Genomic DNA, 21491 nt, shown 5'->3' with positions numbered 1-21491 from the left:
GATAGTTGTCAGGACTCCTGTAGAGACAGAAATGAACAGAGGGCATCATGACAACATCCCGACAGACCTCAGGTTTCCGGCTGGATGAACTATTGAGATTCAGGACAGTTTGGGATTTTATACGAATAGACCACAGGCAAATTTCAAATCTCAGTTTGTTTCACTATGTCGATGCAAATGCAATAAAAACAAATGTTTAAGGGACTTTATGTAGCACAAAATAATTAGGTGTACACTTAATTTTCTGTCTGTCTAAATATCAGTCTGGGGCTTCTTCGTAATTCACTGAAATCTCAGCCTTTATTTTAATGCCGGTGCTTACTTCTAAAAATTTGGTTCCCATCATGAATCAGTTCTCCTGAAGTTCATTTGCCAAGTTGAAAGAAAGAAAGAAATTGCTGAGGCAATTCGTTCATGATGTCAGGTCCCCAACAGGTTTAGAGGACATCAATCCTAATCCACATCTCTTATCCCACAGCAGATCAATGGACAAAGTGCTAAATCAATAGAATTTCATAAAAGTCTCAGTCAGTTTCCCAGGGTTCACCAAACTGTACTGGCCCAGGATCTGTCTCCCTCTGTCTGTGATATTCAACATACTTAACACTTGCGTACGGAGCCAGTGGCATTTCTCAAAGAGAAGTAAGGACTTGCCATACGACACATAATAAATGAGAAAAATACACATTTTTTAGTACTTTTAAAATTATGCTTCTGTTTTTCATTCCTTTTTAAAGAGCAGCAGAGCCCATATGCTAATACTAGCTGTAATGCATGAGAGCATTAACTGTGGTGTATATATTATGAATGAAGAGGAGTTACTTGTCCAAATATGTGGATTGTATAAAGAGAGCAAGGGGATTGTGGGTAAAAGAGCCCAGTGGATTTTTTTTTTCTGTTTTTTATATGGTGTTGCTGGCGAAGCTCTTGGTTTGTATTACTACAGTTTGTAAGTAATGCTTTTTATTAAGATGGAGTCATTTGGGGTGATCAAGTGTGCGTAAAATATAAATTCATCCCAGCACAAAGAACACAGAAATGTAAACAAAGAAATATAAAAACTGAATGATTTATTTTTTTCTGACTTGCTGCCTCCGCCCAAACCCCCCCACTCGCCCTGTCTCTTCCTGCACAGGCTGGTGTGAGTGTGACCAGGCAGGGGTTAAATCCATTGCACCGTAAAAAGGAGCTGTTCATAAAATGGAGGAATAAGAAGCAGAAATAATATTTCAAGTATGATTAGTTCATCCGCAGGGCACCTTGTGCGATTGAGAAAGGGGGTGAGAGTGGGAGGGGGTATTGTGCACGGCAAGCAGTAAATTATATCTAGCCTTTGAATGATTCCTGCAGATCCTATTACGACAGTGAGGGGGACTGGGGAATGGTGGAGGGGGGGGGGGGATGGGGCAGTTTGGAGAGAGAAAAGCAGCAGAACGAATCGGATGAATTCTGTTTCCAGCTGTCCGAATGATGGGGGAGATGAGGGTGTGCGTGTGTCTGTGTGTGCGTGTGTGTGTGAGGGGGGGGGTCTGGCGTGCGTGTGTGTGATGTATGGGGAGGGAAGTGCAAAAAGGACAATAACACAATTCATTCTCCACTCTAAAACACTGTCGTGTAGACATGCGGACACACCGCTCCAAAAGCAGCTTCTTTTTTTTTTGTTACTTATCTTTTTTACTTTTGTTTCAAGCAATCTCTCTCCCCAAAATTTTTACACCAACTCCTCGTGCCAAATAGAGAAAAACACTATCGCCCATTACCACCGCTGCACTGTTCCACCATCCCTGAATATTTGAGAGGCGCTTGTCTGCCATTTGTCACCTTGACTGGTGATATAGTAGCTGATAGTGGCATTAATGTGCTGCTGCAGCAGACAGCCCTCGCAGGAAAATGCTGAATTTATTCACCCACCACCTCAATTTTGACAATGGTTACCAAATAATGTACACCAGTCCCTTCTTCCCCTTCTGGATTGTTGAAGCACAGAGACAATGGCTCGTGCACCAGTTAATGAGTCACAAGTCACATCTGGATAAAACACAGCATTGTGTATGTATGTATAATATATGTGTAACTGTGATGTATGTACGCGATAGGCCAAATGGTTACACCTCCCAATGTTCTGCATTGGGCTCTGGTAATGCTCTATCAGATATTATGGAACAGGTATGTGCATATTGCTATCAGTTTTCTTAAATTCAGAATTTCCAATAGAAGCATATGGCTCTTTCTGATGAACCAAACGAAAAGGAGCATATCCATCTGGTGCATCTGTACGCATGCGTATACACTGATACACATGTGCATACAGACTCAGTCACGTGCGCACACAATAAATAACACATAAGCTAACACACACATACATTTACTGTATCATTTAGTTTAATTAAATTATTATTTGTTGTTGTTTGTCTTAAGTCAGTTTTTTGAACTTTTTTAATTGTCTGTATTTGTGTATAAATACTACTAAAGTGATATGTCTATCATAAGCCTCAAGGGGTTTCTTTGATCTAACCTGCACATTCTTAAATTATTTTTAAATCTTTGTTATTGTGTCCCCATTGTTTTGTTTTATTGTGCAAATAAATATATCAAATAAATCAAGTATAAACTAATTTCTGCATGTCTATATCATCTCCATCTGTTTCCCACATAATTTCTCATCCTATTACTACTGCTGTTGCTGTTTATTTTACCCTAATGTAATGATATTAAAAAATCCATCCTCTTTCTCTGCTTTCTCAGCAGTGTCTAAAATACATACATATATAATAGCTTTGCATTAAGTATAATAAATGTACAAAGCACAATTAATTGAAACAAGTGCTGATATAAACCAGCTAAAGGTAAACAATCTTCTGTTGTGAGTGAACAGTTGACGTACTGCAGAAATCTGTCTTGTGAAAGTGAGTTCCTACAGCCCAGCACACAAAAATTATAAGGTTTGACCGGACTAAGATTAAATGTTACATTTTCAAAGAGGGTTGAAAAACGCGGCAATCACAAATCTGAGGCCAAACATGGTAAAGCTTGAAGGTCTTTTCATTTCTTTATTCTAAACATGATGAGATGCATATTTTCAATTACTCCACGAAATGTCCCCCTTGTCCAGCGTCCATACTCTGAGAACGCTGTTTGATTTACTGTATGTATGAGTTCATTAATTAAGCCTCATTTTGGCAAACTGTGTTGGATGGTGGGTGAGTGCCAAAGCAGAGAACAGAGGGCCTGCACGTTTAATGCAGAACATTAATAATAACAGGGGAGGAGGCAATGGGGGAATTAAAATGAACGAATTCTGCACCCAACGTCCCACTTTAATTGCAAATTTAAACTTCCCATAATGGATTCTGACATCTCAAGTCACCAAAATCCATCATTCTGAAGGGCATTATTCCTCAATTAACCTGTCACCCCCACCACCACCACCCCGCGTCTTTCTGCAGGGCTTCAAAAAGAAATGAAGAATTCTAATTACTTTCAAATATAAAACAGATTGATAATCCACTCTTCATTCACACAGACACAGTCCTGTGCAAACTGTAAATTCTATTCAATTCCTAGCAGGAGATATATATATATATATATATATATATATATATATATATATATATATATATATGATTATATAAACATATATGTGCACTTTCTCTTTAATCATACATTAATGCATTTCTAAATCAGCCTTCTGTCATTTGCACATGTCAAACTGTTTATAAAGGGGACATCCCGATCATGAGTACGACAGTCCTCTTGTAAGAGCTGAGGTCACATTCACCGTAGCTGCAGCTAATGTCACACTCTTCACGGCTGTGACCGATGTCATGCCCATCTCTGCTCAATGCTCAGAACTTTCTTATGAGCAGCCAGACTCCTGCTTGTTATCCTGCTGCACGTGCAGGCCGATCTGCAGCCAGGACAGTAGAGTGAAGCCAGTGAAGTTCCATGAAAAGACCATAGATGCTCTAAAAGACTGGCTGGCAATGTGATCTCACTTTTTCAGATGTGTGTGTCTGTGACATCAATTACCTTTTGGGTTCCTGCTCATCTCACCTCAGCTCTACTGAGGCTTCATCCCTTTTTGTCAAAGACCTATAGATGATGCAACCAATATCCTATCCTTAGTTAAGTATAAACCCTAACACAACATTTAATTAAATCTTCTCACCAACTTCAGCTCAACATTTTACATAAAAGTGATACCGTCTCCTTAAACCACAAAATTGAATTCCCAGCCTTCTTCTCTGGATGGCCACACTGATTGTATTGAGCACATTGCATATTATCCAGGCATAAACAACGGCTCAATTGTGTTGCAGCTATTTGCAATGCTGCAAATACACAATCCCTCCACCCCAACACCAGTGCGGTGGGTGGGAGACAACTGTATTTTAAAAGAATCGTGGACTGAAGAAAGATGTTCAAACCAATCTCCCAACCAATAAATCACCATGTAAACAAAGCAAGATGTGAACCAGTGTTTCTACAGCAGGACCCAACAGACGGCAGTTACACACTGTGGCTGTGAGGAGTTGTGTGAACAAATTGGGAACAAGATGAGAGCTTAGGTTTCACACTTGAATCTCAAAATGACTCACAAAGTCACCTGCCTTATCCTCCCCATCTCATTTGGTATTGACAAAACAGACAAAAACCATTTGCCTGTTCATCACCACCATCAATGACACAAACCGGGGACGTTTTATCTGCTGCCGATCCCTAACACACTGTTTAAGTGACAATGCCCTATAGCCTTCACACTTCCTCAAGCAGTTAGATGCTCTGTTTACTAACAAGCAGTATCAAAAGTTAAATACATCCTAGTGTGTGGGAAACAATTTATCATTTGAGCAATGAATGTATTATGTATACAAGTGACCATAAGTGGGGCTGTCAAACTTCAACAACAAAAAAAGTGTAATTTCACCGTAATAGATACTGTTCCCAAAACGCCTGCTGATTTGAGATTGCTGTTTGTTGGTCTGGAGCACCTGCCAGAGGGAGTTAGGAGTTCAATTAGTGTGGGCTGGATATGAGGGGCCTGTGATGACTTTATCTGCCCCTTTAATTCAAAAGGTGCACAAGGCCTGAAGGGTGCATAGGCAGAGCTGATTTGCTATTGTAATCTGCCCTTGTCCTATTTGGTGGCCAATCCAAACAGGATTGCAGTTGCTACTCTTCACTATTATAACACGGTGAGGTTTCTCCGAATAAATGAAACCTGGTGCTTTTTTTGGTTTACTATATCTGAAAGACTCTGCGGCAATATCACAACAACCTAGCATGGCTTGCGACGTCCGAACAGAACGATTGATTATGTCTCTGTGATGTTCACCAATAGGAGAACAGATCCTGTACAGGTGAAGCCTCACACACATTTAAAAAGCCAAAGAGGAATGATAGTGATGCTGTTGCAAGGTGTGAAACAGAAGAAGGGCTTTTAGGATTTTCTGATCCCAGGCCAGTATCCTACACACTGGTTTGGTCGCCATGACTGTAAGATTCCTGTAGCAGGTTGTGTCTTTGAGGCTTTGACACACATTTGCAGATCTACTGTTTTCATGTATTCAACTCATGCCTACTTGGATTTTCTCTTTTCAAGTGACGAGAGATCTGAGGGGAAACCAGATCTCTTCTGTTTCAGAAATAATAAAACCCTCATTTGAAATCCCACTGACGTCCTCAAATATACTAATAACTGAATATAAAGTTTGGAACAGAGCCATTGTCAACAGAATGTTATGTGGCTCGGCTCATATGTTAAAAGTAAATGGGGAATAATGGGAATAATTGTATCAGACTTTTGGACCCCACTGTATATAATTTCCGTGGCCATAGAACATCATTCATCACAGATACGTTCTAGCTTAACATCATGGTTCAACAGAAGAGTTTTGTCCATGAGTGAGTCGGAGTGTCATGGTTGGTTCAGACATGTCTCTATCAACCACAGGACAGAGATGTGAGAAGTAGTTTTTTCTGTTCTCACAAAGACTTGAATTGTATCGAGTATGTTTTGTTTTGAAATGCTGAATGAGACATATAGATGCTAGTGGAACCTTAACCAATGAGAGTCCCTGTGCACATTGTGTACTTCTCCTGACATTCACTGACTGTATTGTATATTATTGCTGCTTAAGCCCTGCTGCTTTAATTTCCAGCTCTCAAAAGCACTAGAGGATTAAATAATAACCATTGAAATGGCATCGCTTGCTTTCAGCATACCTACCCACTTAACTAATACAGCATTTACCAAATTTTTTGCATAAAGATCCATTAAGTTGTGGGCAGGATAAAAGCAGTCCTTGCTGAGGCAATGGAGTTGACATTCTGAGGTAACTGTTAATAAATCAAAGTAACTGTTTATAAAAAAACAAAGGAAAAATATAATCAGCCCTGGTTTTATTTTACAGGAATGATCCACGTCTTTTAATGTAAACGTGTCCTTCCAAACCAATGATTCTACTCATGTTTGCCAAGCCATTATATTTTCAAAAGATTTCCATCCTCATAAATGTCACAAATATATAGTATTTGTTTGAACTGACCTAAGCTCATCCAAAATACAGAGGATACAGAAACTAAACAGGAATAAAGTAATAAATGTGAGTGTTGTGAAAACCAACATGCATGCCAGGAGTTGTGAGCATGTGGAAGAAAAATAGCTCAAAAAATAATAATGTCATATGCCTGCTGGCGTAACGCAGCACAGGCTGGAAGTCATATTGCTGTTGACTGTTCTGTACTTTTGTAATCATTCAAATTTAATTAAAGGCTCAAGGAGAAAACGGCCTGAGCTGATGGTATAATGAGTTGCCAGGGGACATCTTTTTAATAATCTTACTTTTAACAAAGATGTTGCCAGGACACAGTCGCATTATGAGCCTCACATACCCACTTTACTGGCCACATAATCCCCACGGGCCTTGAGGAGAGCTCTCCTGTCCACAAAACCTTCTGACTAACTGATGATTTCATTTCACCCATCAGTTTTAATTAACATCAAGAAACACAACTGAAACTGTCACAATCATCATTGTTTTATGGGAAAGTCCCTGCGTTTATTTAATACGTCAAGGGACTGATTGACCGGCATCTTCACTCTTTCTGAGAACTTCCTGACAATGTGTGGTTTCCTTTAAGATGCAGGCTGAAATGTTTAAATATTACAAATTTTTACAAAAAATTGTTTATCTTACACCATTAGCATGCCATCTGGTAAATCATATGTATGCATCTGAGATTGATGCCAGTCTTTCCATCATGTGCTGCAAGACATTACACAAATTTAAGGTGGAATTCCTAAGTTCCAGAGATATAGAACATCATGCAAGTTTTTTTTTTATATTATCCAAATATTTTATCACAATTAATATGTCATTAAGATTCACTCACTAAAGCTACCAATCTGTATGAGTTCAAAATGTTACATGTTGTTTAACGAGGTTTGTTGTTTCATATTGTTAGCTTGGTTAGCTTGTTAGCTCCCCGTGGCTCTAATGTAGAAAAGTCTCCAAAATGAAAACAAGAGGAGTACTGAGTTGGACTAGCTTACTTCTGCTAATGCTACAGGTGATGTTAACTAAAACTGAATTTGACAATAGTAACACTGTTGGGGTCTAGAAGCCACAGAGGCTAACGATTAGAAAGCTAACAAGCATGGGAGGTGATGCAGAACATGTTAATGTGATGACAAGAGTAAAAAGATGAGACTTGTGGATATATCATCACAATAATATTCCCCATATGTATATGAAAATTATAGAAAAAAAATATGTGTAAAGTTTGATGAAGTTATCTTACCATCCAATGCAGAATCAGCCATTTCTGGGAAAAAAACAAGCTAACAAGTCCTGAAGTAGTAGCTTTAAAAATAGTTTTGTACAGTGGCTGAGAGAGCTCCACCCACTGCAAACTAAAAAAACACATACAAACAGAAAAGAACGCTTACAAATTAAGAAAACAACTTAAACAAGACGACAAGCGCTGCAAAAAGTCCCAACAACAATACTCAATGCGAGAACGACCACAGAAATGGTTCCAGGGAACCCAACAATGTGATGAACTTGGCTGTAGTTCAGTGCTTGGTGAAGTTCCATCTCCACTGACGGGTAGCAGACATCAATAAATTCACAAAGCATTGAACTACAGCCAGGTTCATCACTTCTTTGGTCCCGGGCAACATTTCCAGTGTCGTTTTTCGCCATGTGCAGTGCGTTTCTGTACTTGCATATGTTGTGACTCTTTGCAGTGCGTGTATCGTCAAATTGATTATACTGTTTTCTTGATTCACACATTTGTTTTCTATTTGCACGTATTCCCTTAATTTGCTCGTTTTTTTTGGGGCTCTTGCGGTTTGCCTAAGAATAGCTCATATAACAGGTTTGTATTATAAACTTTCCACTGCAGCAACTCGCGTCCAGCAAACCCATTTATTACCCTTTTTCTTTTTCTTTTTTATTATACCAGCCTTAAAATGCAAAGAAGGTATTTTATAATCCAATCACAATTACTATTTGTAATAGGTTTTTCAAAAATGTGTTGTTCTGCTGTTTAAGTTTCCTTGCGCAATTCTTTTCCTTTGCATTTATTATGATTTATATATTATTCCATCTTCAGCAGTTTTGGACCTCATGCGTATAATCCCTTTCTCACGGCCGATATTTTGATTTATGGCAAGAAGTACAGTTGTTACTAATAACATTAATGGCTGAGTTCTGTTCATTAACCGTGGCAGTGAGTTTTGCATACACTTCACTAGGTACCGGAAATCAAAGAATCTAAATGGAATTCCTCCATCAGCAGTTTTATTATTTACACCTCTATTTGTCCTTGTTGTGACACGTCAAAAAGCCATCTGAGGATGTGAAGTATCTACATTTTCAAGTCACAACATGTAGTTTAGTGTTTTAATCATATGCTCTGCGTAAGCATCTTCGTGCTAGACTTACTATGTCAGTTTGGTTATTTAAATTGATTTATTCCTTCACAGAGATTAATAATTTGGACAACCATAGTTTTCTAAACTTAAAGATTTCGTTGTGATGGTTTTAAACTTTTCAAGGTTAGAAGCTGATTTGCTGTAGGTAGCACCAGTTCTATTGGTCTTCACACCTTCTTGTCTAACTGTCAGTACTATCACCTCGTTCTCACCAGGATCCCTCTAATCCAATCCCAAATATATTCCTTGGTCCTCACTGAGATAAGGCTTGCTGCTGGATGTTAGCGTATCCATATGAATTAAATGGACGGCAGCTCTATCAAGAAGATCATCCAGCAGGTGAAGGCTACTCTGCAAGAGGATATGATGTAGCCGCCCCCCCTTTACCCCCACCCAGAGATATCACCAGCCTCCCCACATATTTTGATCCATTGTTCTTCTGTAATCTTGTATATTGCGTTTAGTCACCACTGGTTGCTGTAATCGTATGGTAACATTAAAAATAAGTTTGCATTATTTTTGCTTTGCTTCAACATGAATTAAATGGTTATTATTTTTTTTTATCTGTGATCATACATCAGTGTTGAGGTTAGCTATCAGCCTATATAGACTGCCAATGGATATCCGGCTGCTTATCATGTGTGGACAGACTTAATACCCACACTTTCACATAAGCAGACCAAAATGAACTGTCTAAATTTCACTTGGTAGGTTTGTGGCTTAGCTGATGTTCTTGTGAGAGAAACTGAGCCATACAGAAGATTAATTGCTGATGGTAAAAGGGTATACACACATACACACACACACACACACACACACACACACACACACACACACACACACACACACACACACACACACACACACACACACACTCACCAAGACTTGCATCTTGGAGTATGCAGCTCTGGGTAGGTCCCAGCACATAATTAAATAAAATGACATGTATAGAACAAAGGCTGAGCAGGATTCAGTGTGTTATTAAAGCCATTTATTGCAGCAGATTCCGCTCCTCCAGACAGTCAAGAGTCCCACAGAGACATTCTTACACATTACATGGCAATTTCAGTTTGACAGGACTGTGTTGGTGCAAGTGACACGACTAGAATTTAGGTTTTATTCTTATACGTGGTGTTTTCTCACTTTTACTTCTGGGATGTTATTTTTTATGACCTAATGTTCATATGTGTGGAATGTTAATGAAACTTTTCTTTGTACAGATAGGGCATAGATGATCCGCTGACACTCTGTGACCAATAGACATGCTGCTGGAGTTCCAGAGGGTCGGCCAGGAGGGTCTTCAGCATATTGTGAAATAACCAAATGGATGATACTCCATATGGAGACTTCCTAGGTAACCTCCCACAGACACACATCATCGCTTCACCTGTGGTTGAAGTTTGTTTTCCGAAAAACATAAAGCACACTGCTCCAACACAGATTATTCGTTGCTTCAAGAGGGAAGATGAGACATCAGTGTTTGAAAATCTATGGTCGTTAAATCTGCTAACAGCAAAGATGATTACAGCAAATTAATGCAAATATGAGAATGCTAATTAAGAAAGTAAGGTCTTAATTGGATTTACAACAACTTACACACAAATTTGAATGCATAATAAATACAGACATACATATTGACTCATTAAGGTACAAGTCAATATGTATGTTCTTTCAGTTCAGTTAATGACCCAAAATGAAAACACTGGGGGCAATTTACTGTATGAGATTTGAGTTGATGGCTTAGCTGGATGACTGAGCCAGGCTGTAATGAGAGAGAGAGAGAGACAAAGCTGATGAACTAACAATGTAAACACAAGGAAAAATGGCCAAAAAAGAGAAGCATTGTGAAACCAGTCAAAAGGAACAAGTTATGAGATGCAAAGACACTTTCTTCACTATCACGTCTGATGAATGAATGAATGGGTAAAGGTGACGATTGAGAATTGGTTTTGTGCCTTTTCAGTTTTGTTTGGGATGCTCCGCTTGTCCACAATTGTGTTCTAAGTCAGTTGTGACACTGTTTTTGGTGCAGCACTATTTGTGAGTGTGACTTTACCAGCTTTGATTTAGTACCTGCTGCCTACTTTCATGGGAAGGAATTACTGCCTTTCTGACATGAACCTTTATTAACCTAGAACAAGCTTTCTAAAAAGGTGGTGTGTCTTGACAGCATGACAGTTTCATCAGTGTTGTTTTAAGAATTAGCATTTCTACATCAAAAAGCTTTTTGCCATTAAGGAGAATTCATTAAATATTTTCAGCTGTGAGGAAAATGTCCCTCTCACCGAGTGCTTATCTGAAAAAAAAACGAGAAATATTAAATATTAGTGATGACATCAGAAGTCATTTCATTTTTCTATGTGTGCTTTTGCTCTCTCCAAGTTTATTATTAATTCATATTTTCTCTTCATGATTGAACAAAATCATGTTGTGTCATAATCATCTCCCCTTGAAAAGTCCTTTTTCAGTCTGTATCATATCAGTAGGTTAAGAATTAGGTATTTTTTACTGTGACCTCAAACAGGTCACTGTCTTTCCTTAATTGTTTTATTTCCTTAGTGATTTTTAGAAAACTTGTCATCAAGTTGTTTATTATTTACCTTTTGCTTCTTTAGTAGTTTGTGGCAATTAATTGACTTGCCCGCAATTTGTCATTCCATATACAATTATGTTTAACTAGAATTGTTCACATGTTGATTACTGGTTACTTCATTATTTATGTTATTCTGTCTCCGTAAATAATGCTTCCCTTTGAATTTGTTTTGGAAATAACATAAAGGCTCAGTGAAATGTAATGGTGGATTTCTTCTATTGCTTGAGGCCACATCCTAAAAGGCAATTTCTCAGTCCATTGAGAGTTTGCCTTTTGTGTTTGAGTAAACTGTTTAATATTTTATGTGTTTATCCCCCTTACCACCTCAGTAATTCAGTGGAATTAAGCAACGGAGCAGAAATATCCATTTGACTTTGTATCAAACGTATACTGGTTTCATATAGTGATTATTGGTCTTCTTGATTATTGCCCCTAAAAAAATCACATTGGTCGTCTCCCACAATCCTAGACCTCAAATAGCACAACAGAAATACTGGAAAAATAAATTTTTAAAAAGCTGAAACTCTTATTATTTGAAGAGAATATCGAAAAATATATTTACTATTATAAGTTGTTGATTATTTTTATGAGAATCGACCGATTGTTGCAGCTATTTTATTATCATCTTGTACGAGTTTCTTTCAGACCAAAGGGTTATGCATAGTAATCTTTCTGAAGATGCAAAGTAAATAACCATTTATCCAAATGTATTGTGAACCTTTGCTTTGTTCTGGCATTTTGGATCTGAAGGTAGGATGTCTGTAATCGTTGTATCAATATAAAAGATGGCACATTAAGCATTAGCATTTTTTTTTTGTCTGTGTGTGCATACTAGTGAGCACCGTCAGTTGAAGGAGATGAAATGGATGAACGAGAGATGTCTAAGATGAGAAGCTGTCTGTTTGTGGTCAGAGGATGTGGTCGACTGCTTGTGTTGGGTGATACTTGATCTGATGTTAATGTGCTGCAGTCTGTGTGGGAGGGAGTGAGTTGAAAGAGGGAGGGGGGGTGATGGGCAGATAATCCCGTCTGCCTGATGAGATTGAATGCTGGGATTGATTGATCGCCTAATCATAGGAGGAAATGGGCCTGAAAATGAATGGGACTCTGCCCTTGGCTTGCTGTGGAGCTGGGTGGTTGGGTTGGAGGGGATGTTAGCTGCAGAAAGACATGGCCTTAATGTGCAAGGAACCTGATTTCATTTGTGTCTGATATACAGTTATATGATCCAGGCTAAATGATCAAATAAAAAAGGAAGAGGAGGAACAGTGAAGGGGATGTAAATCAAGCTTTATTGCGGGAATATTACTTTTTCATCTCGTCTGAAATGGATGCTCTTAGAGAAGAGCAAGAAGGAAAATTCATCATGAATTTGGAATTGATGGAACTGTGTGTGGGTAAAGATGCTCGCTCTCCTGGATCTAGTTGATTGGGTAGTAATAGTTGTAGAATTATGACGTTTATATTTGCCATTATTTGGGTTACAGTATTTAAAAAAATCCCCTATCGTTTTCTTTGTCTTCATTGCCACATAGTTGCTAAAATAATGGTTACCTGACTTATAAAGGGAACTGGCTATGTAGCCACTCCTGGGGAAACTAATATGCACTATCCAATCTCACCAGTACAAAGACGCCCAACCATATATTAGAATGGGAAAATTACCTCTGTGTTTAAAGGTACTTGCTTGGGGTTCACAGAGAACGCTGCCAGAACATATCACCCTGTACAATGACTGAAGTGGTCGACTTAGCCTGTCGTCAAAGTGGAATCAAACCAAAAGGTTTGCCTTGTTGTTTAAGTCATGTGCGCTAAATGTCACTTTCAGTTTGTGTCTATTTCCACGCCACTAAAAGCTGCTTTGAAAAATATAATCCTCCTTGACTTGGATCATTTATGACAATTGTAGATGTTGTTTGGAAAGAGGAGTACATTTTATGACCCTAAATGCAACCTTAACCTCATGTGTTAATTTTTACTAATTTCATATTGACAAAATAAAGACATATTCTTCAGAAATGTCATTTAACAGGAGAAACTGCAAACTCTTAAATCTTAAAGCTCAATTTATTGGACATGGTTCACAAAGGCACAGGTGGGTATATAATATCAATATATATATATATATACATATTCAGACAATTTACTCACACATTTGCCAACATCTATGACTATGTGTATTTTGCTCTATTTTTAACACATCTTAGCCAGGCTCCATTAACCAGATGTGTTTTTTGTTGTGGTCCTTCTCTCTGTCTCCCTCTAGAGTTAAGTGTGCAGGCTGCATTTGTTGGTGATTGAGTAGAAGGTTGTTGTGGTCCAGAGGTTGAAGGCTGAGTGTGGGATGACTGAGGGGGAAATGAGCAGCCCATACAAAGAAGTGGAGGTACTGTGGGCAAAATGATCAATGGCATTGATCACCCAGTCAATCCTGGAGTCTATATTCTTCTCTGTTTACACTCTCCCATTGCCACTGTGTTAAACTGAGCGTGCTCTAAGCAGCCACCTTAGGGACCCTCTAAAAGGCGGCCTCACACCCGTCATTGATTGACACGTCGATTATCTTTGAAGCTGTTGACAGCACAGTTGTTAACCATCTTAAACATTAATGATGATGGGGAGTCACTGCCTCGAGTTACACCCCTGACTAAGAAAAAGAGATTAATTTTGAAGCAGAGTAATATTTAAAGTGAAGTGAAACATACAAAAACACTTTGAACAAAGAAACGGCCAAATAGCGATCCATTATGCACCAGCTGCTTTATGATGGTTAAAGATTTATAATCGTCGGGATTCTCATCAGTTTGTTTGATCATCAACATTGGACCATAACTGTCATATTGTTAATATCATTTTTTATAAAGATTGGACTGTATAGAATAACTAATATACATCTTTAGGACCTTGTGGATTTTAGGAAATTCACTTATTTGCAAGGGTGACTGTAGTAAACAGGTTGACAAGTGGGACAAGACCCACTCATAGACTATTGCATTTGGAGGATCATTCATAGGACAATGCTAAAGGGATCCTGGATGCAAGCTTTTTGAATTTTAGCACAGTTCAAGCAGGAGACGCGGATGAAATGAACCCTTTCATGTTTTTACCAATTGATTCAGTTTCAATTTACATCTTTGGTCTTGTGTTTGTGTTGCTATTGACACAGTGTTGACATTATCGTTTGGAGGATTTGGAAAGTGTGGATTACTAATCATACCCTTGCTAAGTGTAATCAACACCGGATCATGTGTGTCTGTGTGTGTGTATGTGTGTATCTGTGTAAAGATAATTGCGTTAAGGGTGCAGATCTGCCACATGCCCCCAGCTCCCTGCATCAACCTCCAACATGTTTCTTCTTTTATGCGTCATTTACTGCGTGTAAACAGTTTGTGTAAAGCAGTTTATAGATGGTTTCAAGTTGTAGGTTCCTCAAGCTCTCCTAAATATGTGCTTAAGTTATACAAACTCTTCACTTTAATAGACACACATGGGCTGACATTGGCCTGGCTGCAGGGACCAGTGCCTCTGAAAGTGGTTGTGCTCCAGTGATGCTAATGATCAAACTTCAGTTTGATGCTCCCCAAGCAGAGAAAGTGCAGTCTCAACCCGACATTGAGTCTTTGTCTGGGTTTACTCTTTTTTTTCAGGTCACCTATGTTTATATCTTAAGCTCCTTCTCGCTGCCTTCAGCTTCCACAGGCCTCGTGTGGTTGGTCAACACATTAAAAATTGTGCTGCCTCTTTACAAGATTGTCTTTAATCTTTTGCTTCTTCGATGTCACCTCGAAACATGTTGAGGCTGATATGATAATGATGTGGACCTGTCCAGGGTATTAGAGTTAAGCTGCCTGATTAGGCCGCACATCGATTAGTCTATCACTCAGCACTGGCCGGGGCCGGGCACCTCGGAGGGAGGGAGGGTTGGGTGGTGGGGGTGTGGGAGGATTGACAGCCATTCTGAAGAAATGACCTCACCTAAGGTATCTCACAAACATGCACACAATAAAACATTTATATTTTTTAGCAGATACACAAATAGTTTGGCCTTTTTCCCAAGAATGAAACAATTTTTTAAAGACATTTTCACGTTTGATTTTCAAACTACCTTTTACTTGTAAGTAACTTTGACTATTTTAAGTATTATCTTGTAATAGTGTGCTATCACTTCTCAAAAAGATCCTCAGGCTTTGTCTAGGTGTTTAATCTCCCTGGCGGCAGAATCAAGTTAGATCACTAAATATATTACTAAAGTACACAAAGTATACAAAGTCTTTTCATGTCGTGTTTAACAGCTGAGTTTTATTGTAGTCTTACAATATTGCTGTGATTTAACTCTTCCTGACTGGATTTTTTTTAATGAATGTCGCAGATGATGTTATGGTAAAGGTAGTGTAGGCGAGATTTGCCGGTGTAGAATAGAATAATATGAGAAAAATATTAAAAACTATTGGTATTTCAATCTCAGTGCGCAGATGTATTGGCCACACGCTAACAGCGGTACTTACAGTATGTTTGAATTTGAGGAATCATTCATCAAATACTATTGGAGCAGTTGATGGATGGCAGCAAGATTGTGTCATTGTCCCTAATTTTCCGTAATACCTACAAACTTTCTTTTCAGCTCCTTGTGAAAAGCTGTGTATCAGAGGAAAGTCACGACTGTCTTCAGGGCAGAGTGCTGTTAGATGTGACAAGGACCACAGCGCAGAGGAATTGGGTTTTCAAAATTGAAGAAGGGAAATGAGAATGAATAATTAATAAATAATGCATAATAAAAGATAAAATAAAAAAAACATTAAGACTATAATCAAGGATAAACGGGTCAGTTGTTTAGCACAAGTGTCTGTGATGTCAAGTGACTGTGGATTGGAGGTTGGCAGACCTGTAACATGTGCAACCTACATATGACATATTAATGTGAAAATGAGAAGACAAGGCTGCAATGTAAGAAAAAAAAGAGTAAGATAAATCTGGGGTAAAGGAGGGGTGTAGCAGGGAGAGATGGAGCAGCCAAGGAAAGGTTAGAACCCTTGCCTCAACATGCTTTTAATCCTGGAACAAAGTCATTAAGGTTCACAGCTACAGAAGAGGCCAATTAAAAGAAGGGTGTCGGCAGAAGTCTGTCGAGAGGCATCATTTGCTGCAGGAACCCATTCCTTTTATCAGACTAGTGGGAAACCTCCATGGAATCAGAAGGCCTGTCAGACACGTCTTAGAGATGTTTTTACTTCTAATCATTCATATTCACTCCGGAAGAGCCCAGTTGTGAAGAGCAGCTTGTGCAGGCCAAAGGTTAGTGACACCAGAGACATTTTTTATTTCATCTCTGATGGTGTGCATATCCCACACATGACGTACTGTATATTGAAAAAGCACATCCTATCAAATATAATAATAAAAAACTGTTAGAAGGAATATAAAAGAATATACATTTTAAATAAGTAATAAGACACTGAGATTAGTTAGAATTACCTTTGTCTCTAAGCTTAAAAGTTAATAATAATAATAATAATAATAATATCAACTGCACTGAGCACCATTCTCTTTGTTTAAGTGTCTTCATGTCAAATCATATTATCAGCTGCTACACTTAATACCACATTCCTCTTTTAAACAGACTTTCCCCAGTTTTTATCCAGTTTCTGGTCCGCTTATTTACGATATCTAAGGCATCTCTGTTTACTTCAGAACAATGGTGGCAGTTACTAAGCGGACCATGTTAGAGTTGGTGCAGATGATGAGGAGCACTTACTTTTCTTCAAGGAATTTCTCTTCAACTTGGTTCATATTCGTCTGAGTTTGTTTCTTAAACTCAATTAAAAAATAGCGGCAGAGCAGGAGTTGATGCTTCCAAGCAGACCAATCCCAACTCTTGCATCAGGGTACACGTCTGCGGCGGAGATTTGACGCAGAAGCATGAATTGGGCTTTACAGACACACTGTATAAAAAATCCTTTGTTATCCCTCACAAAGCTCCACTTTGTTCCAATTAGCTGCTAAATCTATGTGTGTTGATTTAATGCAGGGATTGAGTGAGGGGCAAGGGCTTGATCTCGACTCCCTTGTTTACTGAAATAATTGATATTATCAGATTCTTGGTGATTAATGAGCTTACTGAAGTAGACCAGAGCTCAGGAGCTTTGCCTGAATGCAAAGCTCAAGAATCATATTACCTATTTCCCTGGAGTGGACTAATTACTTCGTTCAGCTAAGCTTGGTGAAGAATAAAGACTGGAGAGAGAAGGGGAAACATAAGAAGTGCTAATCTTCTGTTTAAGTAAAATAGCTCTTTTAACTATTGTTGATCCGTTTAATTCCCATTTCCACTTATGTACAAGTTATTGCCATTTGCACGGTTCTGTTGAACGTTTTGTCTTCTTTCATAACAAAGGGTATTATTTCAGGCATAATAATGAATGTAAGGTTAACTCTTGCACATTTAGGAGTGACAACAGAGAGAGGAATGAGGGAGAGGACAAATGGAAAAAGAGCCAGACTATAATATTTGGGAGCAGTGTCATATTCCATGACTGAACTACCCGCAACCAGCAACTAAGTGCAATTTACAAAGCCTTGAAACAAATAATTGAGGTTGTTTTATTTTATTATGATGCTTTTACCACTGTTTACAGCTTTTGTGAATAAATAATAATAATGGACTGTTATGGATGCCTCTGCAATATAAACAAATTGAATCATCAGTCCAGAAGCCCTATGGTTAAATCCAATTTGGTCAGTCAACTCGCTGGACTTTTTTATAGTCACATTGTACATAGAGCAATGCAGGATAACTATAAGGCAGCTTAAACACGTTCATCTCAAAATGATCTAGCTATAAGACAGGCCAATGCGACTCATTTCTGTTTGCTGCTCCAATGCTCTCATCTCCAGTGCTGAATGGAGAGAAGTCAGCTATACTACTTTTGAAAAAGACACTGGATTAACCTCCTCTTTTGCCGTCCCATGTGAGTGACGACTCTTCTGTCAGTGCTGTCAGAAGAAAGAAACACTTTTGTTTGTGCACTCGCATTTTAAAACTTAACGTCTGTTATTTAAAAACAGACTAGGACACACAATTTGTATTTTTCTGTGTGAAAATCTGACATTTTTCCATTTGACATGAGGAACAAAGGCATTTAAATTAATTTGTTTCCTTAATTGTAGATGAAAACTCTAAAGATATTAAGCAGGAACCACAAACACATGCAACATTTAAACTTAGCTATTCCTGCACCCCCCCCCCAAAAAAAAATTGAAACATTTTTTATTTGAAATAAAAAAACTCTCCAAGGCATATGGCACATTAAATTACTCTGATACAGAATCACAGTTTGTCTTTTTAAAATGAAAATGGAAATATTGATCATGGAGGCCTTCCCGCTCTTCTGATTGCAGACACCCATCTGTACCTGCACAGGAACACGCTTCTTCTTGATCAAAGGCTATCTCTCTGAGGGGAGAGCAGATATGAGTTTAGAGAAGAGATTAAAACTGTGTGTAAATTGCGCTGGGTTCAGTCGACCACCATGGGAGATGCAGACTGAGGGTGGACGTGACAAGCCAGCCGTCTTTGTCAACTCGCAGAACCTCCTGAGAATGATTAATAATGACACAGTATGCTGGTTTGTACAGACTCATATGAAAATGGCTTTTAGTTGTTGTTACAGACCTTTTACCTGTCTGCTCGGTGTACACTGCAGCGGGAATTTTTTTAAAAGGCACAGTGGGAGCATTCTTTGCCCTCTTGGAGAGCTTTATACTTACTTGGTGGAAACCGGTGTTTGTTGTTTAGAGTACAGAATGTGTGGGGCTATAGAGATGAACGCTTAGAAGTTCTACCTCAGCCAGCTTCTGACTTGCAGCACTGTGCTGGATGGATTTTTTTCCCTCTGTGATGTACTGTTTTAGAATCTTAACATTCAGCTTTATGTTATGGTTTGGTGTGGTACCTGGCCTTTTTCTATTTTATGTTTGAATATATATGATTTTTTTCAACGATATTGAAAGTTAGAGAAGAAGGAAAGTCTGAAAAGCCTAAATAATATATCTTTAAGTCTGTAGAATGGTAGATGTGAGAATGTGTTTTCACTTTTGTTCCAGAATACAACAGGTACCAATCTGTCCACATCACGCCAGCCTACAGAGGGAACTGAACCACTTCCTGCCTGCCTGTCTGCTATTATTTGCAATGCTGATTGATAGCTCTTTCTCGAACCCCCTCAAACCCACACTGCCACTGTGGTTTGCTGCCTCTTTATTTCTGTCTTCTTTTGGTTCCTTTTCCTCTTTTGCCCAGCTTCTATCACTTGCTTTGTGTCTTTCTCTAGACTGTGAGCTGATATCATCCTTTGAAAAGGTAATGATCCCACTGTGTTGAGATTATGTATGTGTGCTGCACAGTGTAATGGCCTGGCTTTTTATTGCCTGCCGCATACTAATCCCACAACTGAAGGAATGAGATGACACCTGCAGGGAGCTGTGTGCGAGCTGCAGCCTCACATGAAAGAATGGCCATTAAAAATGATCAAAGAAATTACTGCACTCGGTTGCACAACACTGCTCTCACGCCTGGCTAGGTGTACATCCCTCTGCCCCAACAAGCACATGCACAGGCCTGCACACACGCACACACACACATAGACGTGCACTAATTAGTATCTCCCTGTGATGGATATTTTCCAAGTGATCCTCTGTGGAAATGTCCTGTGCATAGTTGCCTTAGGCTCTCTGCAGATACTGATGCACCCACGCTTGCTGATAGGAAATGGAGGACAAGCATGAGTTCAAAATGATAGTCTGTTCTCCATACCGCTACCACAAATTATTCATGGACATATTACCATAAGTGTTTTCAACTGAATTTTTGATCAGACCTTTTCTTCGGGGGGCTTTTGTTATATTAAGAAAATTATTTCAAACTTCATCCATTACATTAACATGTTTGCTGTGTTAATTACAAAAGGAGTTTTCTCTTTAGGAATGTAATCATTGGGAGAGCTCGAGTCTCAGTGTGCTTGAAACCACAGTTTTACAATTAGCACAATCGTGACCATTTGCAATACAATTTGGGTTGAGTCTGTTTCGGCCTGACAGGGTTTCTGCCAGTTACACTGCATCCATCCAACTATGCTGGATTATCCGAGTCTTCTTTTCATGTAACCGTTTACTTTGTGTGTGTTCTCTATCCTGATTGTGCATCTGTCTGTTTGCCCTCTTCACCAGCAGCACCTTGCCCCCATGTGCATTCTGGGAGGTGACACAGTGTGAGTCCCTAACCCTAACCGCTGGCTTGCAAATTACACTTCTGTTGCCAGTCAATTGCCTCTCAAAACAAATTTTGTCTTTGAGCAGCCACACTGATAAATGCAATTTATTTCCTATAGAGCCTGGATTAATAACTCTGTCACTTTGTTTAATGTCTGGTCTGAACTGGTAAGGACTCCTTAATGTGCTATTAGAATCAAGACGTGCAGAAGTGATAGGAGGGGGTCTGATAGCATCGAGAAATGGCCTCTAGAGACATGCAAAAAGAACCAAACTGTCATTGTAATTATAAATGAAAATTGCTGTATATATATTCTTTTTTTCCTGGATTGAACATAGGCTGGCCAATGTAGAGAATGTGATTATCACTGGGATGCATTTTACTGAGGGAAGAGATTCCTTTTCTGAGTACTCCTCCTTCCTCCCCTTCGCCCCTCCCGTTCTCTCCCTCAGCGGTCCATTTTAGAACCACGCTGCATGGTTTGGTGGGAAATTTCAGTGGCTTTTCATGTTTCAGAGGGCGCAGAATCCTCCTCCATTAGCTAGTGTCATCTTGTGATGTATGATGTATGCACAGAAAGGCAACCTGATGTTTATTCATGACTTTCAAGGCAATGCCTCAGCTAAGCCCTCTGATTTCCTTTTAAGGAACAAAACTACGTGAGATTGAGACTTCAATTTAAAGGCACATGG

Source organism: Limanda limanda, chromosome 3, assembly GCF_963576545.1.
Source record: "Limanda limanda chromosome 3, fLimLim1.1, whole genome shotgun sequence".
In the NCBI taxonomy this organism is placed as follows: Eukaryota; Metazoa; Chordata; class Actinopteri; order Pleuronectiformes; family Pleuronectidae; genus Limanda; species Limanda limanda.
This window is presented reverse-complemented; position numbering follows the sequence as displayed.